This window comes from Equus przewalskii, chromosome 16, assembly GCF_037783145.1.
Source record: "Equus przewalskii isolate Varuska chromosome 16, EquPr2, whole genome shotgun sequence".
In the NCBI taxonomy this organism is placed as follows: Eukaryota; Metazoa; Chordata; class Mammalia; order Perissodactyla; family Equidae; genus Equus; species Equus przewalskii.
Window position 1 is genome coordinate 29,732,578 of NC_091846.1, and position 8,944 is coordinate 29,741,521.

Sequence of the window (8,944 nt, forward strand, 5' to 3'; positions counted from 1 at the left end):
CAAACTCAAGGTTAGGGGCATAGTTCTTTATACTACCAAGTCTACCCAAGACTTCTGACACCAGTAACAATTTGGGGGATCCCCAGGGCAATGCTTAATTCAAACCAGCTGGCTACAAACTTGGGAGTCCCCACAGAATCCCTCAGGTTTGGTAATTCACTGGGGTAACTCACAGATCTCAGGAAAGTGCTATATTTACAATTACAGTTTTATTATAGCAAAAGGATACAAATCAGAACCAGAAAAAGGAATAGAGGCCTAGGACCTCTGGGACCAAGAAGGTTCCAAACACGAAGCATTTGTGTCCTCAGGGACATAGTGCCTTCCTAGCATCAATATGTGGTAATACACAGGGAATTGTCAACCCAGGAAGCTCACCCTTGCTTCAGTGTCCAGAATTGTTATTGAAGTCCATTGCGTAGACATGATTGATTGAGTCAGCCCACATGGTTCAACTCAGTCTTTGGCCCCACTCTCTTCAGAGATTGGGCTGATTTCATGTGGCCCAAAGCTCCAATTCTCTAATCACGTTTTTGGTCTTTCTAGTATGGCTAGCCCCCACCCTAAGCCTATCTTCATGGTTGGCCCCACCAGGCACCATCTCTTTAGCATAAACTAGCTGGTACCCAGCATGAGTCACCTTGTTAGCATACACTATATGTATCATTTGAGGGATCCACCACCAAAAACAAAGACACTCCTGTCACTCAGGAAATTCCAAGGATTTAGAGGTTGCCTCCCAGGAGCTGGGACAAAGGCCAGACCTCTCTTTGGGTAGAGTTAATTCCTCACTGCACAGCTTGGCAATACGGGTTGACCCAAGGCTCATCTATGTGTAAACTTGTTAGGTTGTGAAAGGGTGTGGCACAGAGGGAGGGAATGAGTGGTGTGACCATAGCACTGTCAAGAGAGCCTTGTTCACCTGTCATGGCCCAGAACTGCATGTGCGAAATGGTGCTCGCCAAGAGCGTGGGTGGGAGAGGTCAGCTGAGTGGAAATGAAAGCTACTGAGCATATTTGGTCAAAATAGTTTAATTTCTGGACTTGTCCTACTTTCTACATTCAAGTAGGTCACTAATGGATGTGAAGTTTTCATCCTCACCCAAATGAAAACAGAAATACCTAATGGTGTCAGAATAGCAAACTTTGTTACAATCAACTCTCAAAATTCTCAGTCCTTTACAGTAGGGCCAAGAGAGGATGGGTTTGGAAAAATTGTCAGGTTACCTCCAAATTATTAGCATCTGTGTTTTAATGTGCTCTGAGGTTCGCATTTGCTCACCAAGACACTCTGATTTAGGGAACAGTCAGCAGTCTTGTTCTGTTCTTCCTTTGGAGCTGGAACAGGCAGTTACAAGGTTTGTCTCTGAGGCTAATGCAAAGCAAGAGGCTAAGCTGATTCATGTTTTTTCAGACTCTTCAGGTGGCAGGAACTGGGTGACTTATTGGGCTTCAAAGGGCTTCTCTTCATGAGAAGTAAGTGAAGGGAGTTAAGCAGTACCCAGAATAGCAAAAGACCAAGGGGATGCTTCTCTCAGCTCAGCTGGAGGTAGGGGAGGAAGAAGATGGGAGGCAGAGGATAGTAGGGTAAGGGTAAGGAACAATAAACCCTGGGCATTTAGTATTCCTCTGTTACTTCTCAGGACTTTTAGTCAGAGAGACTGTAATACTAGATCACTAGTCTTCTGTTACAAGGAAACTGCTTTCCACCATCCCCAGCAGGGGTTAGTATAACAAACATTGTGTATGGATTCAGAAGAGCTAGGTTTGAATGAGACTGCCTCACTAGCTGCGTATCCACGGTCAACCCACTAACCTTTCTAGCTGTGTTTTCTTATCTGTACAATGGGAATCAAAATATCTATCTTAATAGGTTATTATCAGAGTTAAATGAACTAATGAGTATGGAAATATCTAGCACGCTGTCTCTGACACAACGGGTGTTCAGCGGCATTTCTTTCCCTTGCTTTCCCTGCTTCCTTCCTCCCCAGCACGTCACATTCTAAGAACTCAAAGGATTTTGAGCAGCCACTTTGACACAGAATTCTGTATTGTCTCTAAAAGTCTCAAGCAGCCTGCAAACCCAACTTCTGCTTAATGGCTTCCTCTTGCCATTTCTCTTGGTAAGCTCTATATAACTCAGTTTGAAATTTAACCCTATTTGCCCCTTGTCAAGGAGACTGTGCTTGGGGGGTAAGCTGTTTCTGAAGAATTGTGCAATTTAGGAAAATTAAGTTTCAAGCCAGCCATGTGGCTCTGACAGCTTATACTGCTCAGTACTTAGCAATAATGGAGAAAATGCCAGTAAAAATGACAAAACGGCAGAGCCCTGACCCACCAGGTAATTGTATATTGAATATGTCTTGGCTCAAACCAGGGACGATTATGCTTAAATGAACTAAGGGCAAAACTGCATGTTGTAAGTCATATAAAACAAGGCCAGTGCCCCGGGTAATTAAAGATGCAAACTAGCAGCACAAGATGTTTGAAAATGGAAAGTGAATATCACCGACTTTAAAGGGGTGAGAACAGGAGGAAGGGCAGACCATTTCTGTTTAACAAATAGATTTCAGGCATGTGTGTGGGCACGCAAAAAGACAGGCAGTCATTCAAACCCAGCGCTATTTTTTTATATTAGGAGAAAAGAGATGAGAGAGACTGGTTGTCCAACTGCTCTTATCATCCTACAGATGCACAGAGAGGGGCAAAGAAGGTAAAGAGTTTGAAGGAGATAAGTGCAAACCCACAGAGTGAATCTGTGCAGGAAGGAGGATTAGAGCTGTTAAGTGCTTTAGTCACTGGGTCCTGCTAATCTTTGTTCTCTAATGTGAAAAATTCATTGGCTTTAGGAATGACTGTAGGTTCTTATATGAAACCAGGACTGACTGTCATTGTGTAATCCCCACCTATTTGCACCCTATCTCTTCAGTAATCAGAAATAGGCAGCTGGAGAAGGCAGGCAGAGAGATTAGCTCTCCATTTCCCAGCACATTGTGTTTTTGTGTTGCAGCATCTTTAATTACCGAAAAGTAATTCACTGAATAGTACCCTAGTGGCTTGAAAGAGTTAATGCAGTTTCCAGAAGTGTCTAACCTACTCCCAGAGAGTAGTTTAAGTAAAGAGAAAATCTGGTTCAATAAATGCTAAACAACAAGAATCAACTGATAAGGGTCAAACTCCACAAAACAAAATTGAATCAACAGCCCATTTAATCCAGTACCTTCTCAATAACTCCCCTTTTACTATAAAGCACTGTTTGACTGGTAATTTCCATGAGTTGATGGCCATTCCTCCTCAATCCTTTGAGGTCAGGTCAATAGCTTTATTCCCTCCACTCATTTCACCCACCATCTATCCAGCCATCCATCTATCCATCCATCTGTCCATCTTATTGATCATTTACTGTGCAAGGTTCTGTGGTGAATAAGACCCAGTCTTTCTCTGCAAAGAACTCGCTAGAAGAGGGAGATGGGATGAACTGGAAATACATAAGCAACTCTAATAATTTCTTCCAGAAGCCCTCATGGACCAACATTTTCCCATAGGCTGAGTAAGCTGCTCTTTTCATGTGCTTTCACATAACTCTGTTTCCTTATATTCTAGCACTGGCACTGTTTCCTTATATTCTATCACATTGTGATCAGTCTTTTTATTGTCTACCTTTCCCTGTATGCTATGGACTCCTTGAGAGCAGAGACTCTGTTTCATTCATCTTCCCTCCACCCCCCACCCCAGTGTCTACCCCCTGGAACTAAGAAGATCTCAATAAATGTTTGTTGATGGATGAGGATATATTATTCTGGCTGTGAACCTACCTATACCAGGCATGGTTTTGATCTACCCAAATAACCACATATTGCCTAACAATTTTTAAGAGGTAATATCTGGGAATGGCCACAGAAACCCCAGCTGTCCTATTTATGGCTTTAGCAAAGTTGAAAATTTGTGTGTCTGGCACACAACTGCTTTCAGAATGAGAAATGCAGATTCATCATGAAGATAGAGAGATAGATAGATATTCGATGTATAGAGTGGCATCCTAGATTGCTTTCTTTACTTTAAAAACTATTTTCAATCAATCTCTACATCCTATTTATTCTACTATCTTCATATCTTTAAAATCTATCTGCTTTTCTCCATCCTCACTGCCGCTACCTTAGTACAGGCTACCATCGTCCCTCACTCAGTTTTTAGCAACTGTTTCAGTCTTGTTCCTTCTGCTCCCAAATCTATACTCCATATTGAAGCCAGAATGTCTTTCTAAAGTGTATCCAATTATGTCTTTGCCATGCTTAAGACCCTTCAATGGCTCCCAGCTGCATACAGGATAGTCTTAACTCACTGTCATAGGATGCAAAGTCCCTCATGTTCACCTCTGTAGCATCATCTCCTGATGCTTCTCCATTGATTTTCCTGCCCCATGAATGTGCCAGGCTCTCTCTTGCCTCCTGGCCTCTGTGCTGCTTGTTCTTTGACAGGAGTGTCTTGTTCCAGCCCAGCCAAAGCCCCACTCCTTACCCTCTGTATATTCAACTAAGTTCTGTCAGGGCAAACGTTTCCACTCAAAATTCCTTTCCTGAGTGTCCACTGCCTCCTTCCCCTCCCAAAACACACGTGGGCTACAGATAATTTCTTTGTCTTCCCATGGGGCCCTGTGTCCTTTTTACACTCAAGTATAGAGGCTTCTCTGCTTGTCTATGTATGTCTCTAGTTGTTTGGTGGTGAATACTAAGTCTTGCTTACTTAATATATTCTCTAACACTTAGCTTATTCTCAAGCACAAAACACTTCACAATTAAGAAGTAAATGACTGAGAGTAAGAGAAGGGCTCAATGAAGGGTCAATTCAGTTAATTTTTGCCCAAACTGGATCTTTCTTAATTCGACTCATTTCGTGTGAATCCTTGATAAATTTTTGTTGATGGGAAAATTGGAAATAGAAAGTCAGAACATTCCAAACATCTTTGGTGAGTTAAGTCCTTGTTTCTGATACTTTATAAAAATTTTGAAAACTAGGATGACCAACTGCCCTGGTTTGCCTGGGACTGCCCTGATTTTTGTACTTAAAGTCCCACTTCCTGGGAGAATCTTCATTTCTGGTTTCAGCCCTGAAAGTCTCACATTCTGGGTAATCTGCCTCATTCCCGGGCTAACCAGGCACATGGGGATAGCTGTTTCCTTTAATAGTCTCATGCCTTGGAGGTCGTCTCCCTAGGACTTCTGCCCTACTGAGTTACAGAACCTCCAGCACCTCCAGGGGATGCAACTGATGGGAAACTTACAAAAGCTAAGTATGAGCTGAGGCTCTCTAAGATCACACCAGCTTTCTGTAAGCTGAGGAGGCAGAGGACTTAGAATATCCTCTCAGTAGCCCATCTGATGGAGCCGAAATTCAAACCTGAGACCGAGCATCTGCAGAACTCCCTCTCCCAGCAGCCACGAGGAGCCCTGGGGTTCCTGAACTGGGAGTTGGAAGACCTGGAGTGTAGTTGGAGATTCCCCAAAGCTAGTTGACCAAGGACCAGCTGTTTAACCTCTCTGAGCCTCAGTGTCTACACCTGTAAAATGATAATACGTTTTCTGTATGAATCCCACGGTTGTTGGAGATTCAAAAGGATAGTCTATGTGAGAATAATTTGAAAGCCACAGGTACTCTGCAAATGTGAGTGACTACCATCATCCCCTAGCAATGTTATGTGAACACAAGCTGAGTTTTCCCACTAAAAGTTACAGTCAATATGATTCTAGAAGTGTCTGCTCTCAAGCATATAAAAAAGACCTGTGCAGAAACATGAAGCGAATCTGCAAGTGCATGATGTACAGCTGCAAATATTAGAAGCTCTTGGCCGTGATACAAGGCTGGCTAGCCACAAAAAGCAGTGTCTTCCTAAGATGTGGCCTGGGATCATTTCTTTTACAGAACTGAACTATACAAATTTCACAACAGTAATCTGACTACCTGATTATTATTTTTAGTGACATTTGCCCAGGTCGCCCTCAAACCAAACACAGGATGAGCTGAATTTTGAAAGCTGTATTGAAATTTAACATCCATCCCTTTATTACTTTAATGCTGTTATTTTTTGTGTTTTTTCGAGAAGCATGATGTTGCATTTCTATTTTATTCTCTTTCTGCAAAATCACAGGAAAGCTATCAATTCTGATGCTTTTCTCCATTTATAGCAGTTTTGGAATATAAGAATATAAAATATTTTCTAGATAGAATGTAATATACTACCTTTTGCAGAAAATCTATGTCATCCCTCCACACCAGCTCATCCCCCAACACACACTCAGTTACATCGTGATGTGTTTGCACCAAAGAAAATTACTGACCCTATGATCTGAACAACAAAATGTTCTCAAAATATATTGCCTCATCTGTTAGGTTTGATTAAACCATTTATCAGCAAAAAGTAAAAATTGCTTTTCTTTGCTTAGCATGTCTGGAGATTCAGGAGTACTTTGTGGGGCTATTGTTATCTCAGCATTTGTGGTTGAACTGCAAACCATTACCAGTTCATAATAATATGGAGTTGAGCTTAAATTAGGAGGAAAATTGTCTTATTTCTTTTGCTTGCACTGCTTGTCACATCTGGGTTTGACTCTGACTTTATTGTTGGCCAGATTAGACCATCTACAAGCAGTTAGAAATATAGTTTATATATGTATTTGCTTCTATTAACAAAGTCAGATCATCAGTCCTCCATCCATGATATACATGAATTGAATTCTTTTTTCAACTATAGAGATAGAATTATGGTTTATGTTTTCTTACCTTAGTGAAATATCTGACTAAAATTAGGAATGTGGCTAGACATTAAACAGCAGATTTTTAACCTGTATAAAGCTCATTGATCCCGAGTGCTTCTGAATTGCTATCTTCATCTTTTTACCTCTTATCTCTATTTGTGGAGTTTGTTACTCCAGTGAATGTGAATTAGATGGTTGCACGGTTTGATCCTCTACAGCTCTATGAAGGTTATGTGGCCTTCACATACGTGGTCAATCTAGATAAGTTTCTAGATGAAACTACATTTGGTGTAGGACGATTTGAACAAATTGCAACTCAGTCCCCTTTATAGACATACTGCCAGCAGAATGCATAAGACCAATGCTGTATTTATGTAGCCACAAAATTGGACCGTGGTTGATTCTTTTTGAAGGTTTTGGAGAGATTTTGCGGAAGAGATTGGTAACACGCATTTATTCTTCTAATATTTATTGAGCAGCTGCAGTGTGCTGGGTACCACACACATCCTAGAGATGAGATCAGGAGACAGTCCAGTCTGTGAAGGAGTTTAACATCTAAGGGGCTGCCAGACTTGCAAATAAGCACTTACCAGCGACAACTGCTGTAACCGAGGGTTTAAACTGTAAAGAGAGCCTGGGTGTCGGAGAACCTCAGATTTGCCTGGGGCTGTCAGGGAAGTTTGCTCAGTGAGAATAGAGTTTGAGTCGAGGCTTGAAGGACGATTAGAAGTTTAAACAAACAAACAAAGAGCACTGCAGTAGGGGAACGTGGTACCAAGGTCTGCAGGCCAAAGAGAGCACGGTTGCTCAGTGTTGCTAGGGATTACAGTGTGTTTGGGGTGGGAGGGTTGCGCTGGGAGAGGCTGTGGGCTGGATGGGACACAGGTAGTGAGGGTCAAGCTGATCACAAAGGGCCTTGGTTGCCAAACAAGGAACTTAGCTTTTATACTGTACAGAGCTTTTAAAAAATCCAGGCAGAGGTTGTGACAAATGTCAGGAGGGAGGGTGGCAATTATACATCTCTGACAGTCTAGCTGCCCCCTCCCCTGGAGTGACTGTAAAAGCTAGGGTGCCCTTGAGAATATGTCAAATGTGAGTGGCAAAGAGCTAAGGTTCCTGCTTCGGCTGTCGTGAACTATAGAGCATATTTGAGAAGGGGTATATGGCATCATTTTACTAATGAGGGGGTAGGCTCAGATAGGTTACGGGACTTCTTCCCTGGTTAAAGGTCTAGTGATGTTTGAGGCAGGATTTCATTCAGATTGACTAAATGCACTGGTGCTGTTTTCATCTCACTAAAAGGCTGAAGAGATGATAAAAAGGGACAGGGTAGATAAGGATTTAGGGCGCAGCAGAGTGACAAGCTGAGGGCTGGGTGATGGTGTAGAATGGAAAGAGAATAGCTGGGTAAATTTTAAGGGAAGAGGAAGACGCTCAAAGGATTAGAGAAAATAATAGATGGGCATTTGATAGAAGTTCTTAGATTTCTGGCTAAAGAGCCATTTCCTAAGGGGAAGTTTCTGGAGAGTTATAGCAAAGTTCAGAAGGAAGTCGTGGTAGGATACTAACACCATGCATCAATGACACTAAAAACTAATTTATCCGTAATCTAGCATATTGATATTGAGCTGAATGATAGTTGGGGAATTGGGAGCCCAGACACACTGTAGCAGAATTCAGTATAAGACAATGGCTTGTCCTCCAGACAATGGCATTAGTTATTAGAAACATGAGAATTACCAAGGGCACAGACTCTGGCAATGGTGCTGCTGTGCAATGGTACTGCAACTCAGCTATTTCACTCATTCGAGCACAATCCCTTGTGTCAGGGATAACTCATAAGCAATGCTTGTGATGTTGTTTTGCTATTTTGCAAAATACACAGAGGATATGTGCACAAAAGAGGAAGCATTTCACAGTCAAAACCAACTGGCTGGGGACAGCAACTCATCGCCCCATGGGCTTTCTCTGAGACCTTTCACACTTGGACTCCTTAATTCAGAGCTGGTTCCACCCCAGGTGGTAAGTGATTTGATTACTATGAACATATTCTTCATTGCTTTAACATTTGGCAAAGCTCAGTTCTCACTGTGGCCTTCAGTTTTTTCCTTGCCTAACACATCAACTTGACACATTCTAGAAGCTTCTTTCTCTTCCTCAATACCCTGGAAGCCTCCAGTGAGCAAGAATTG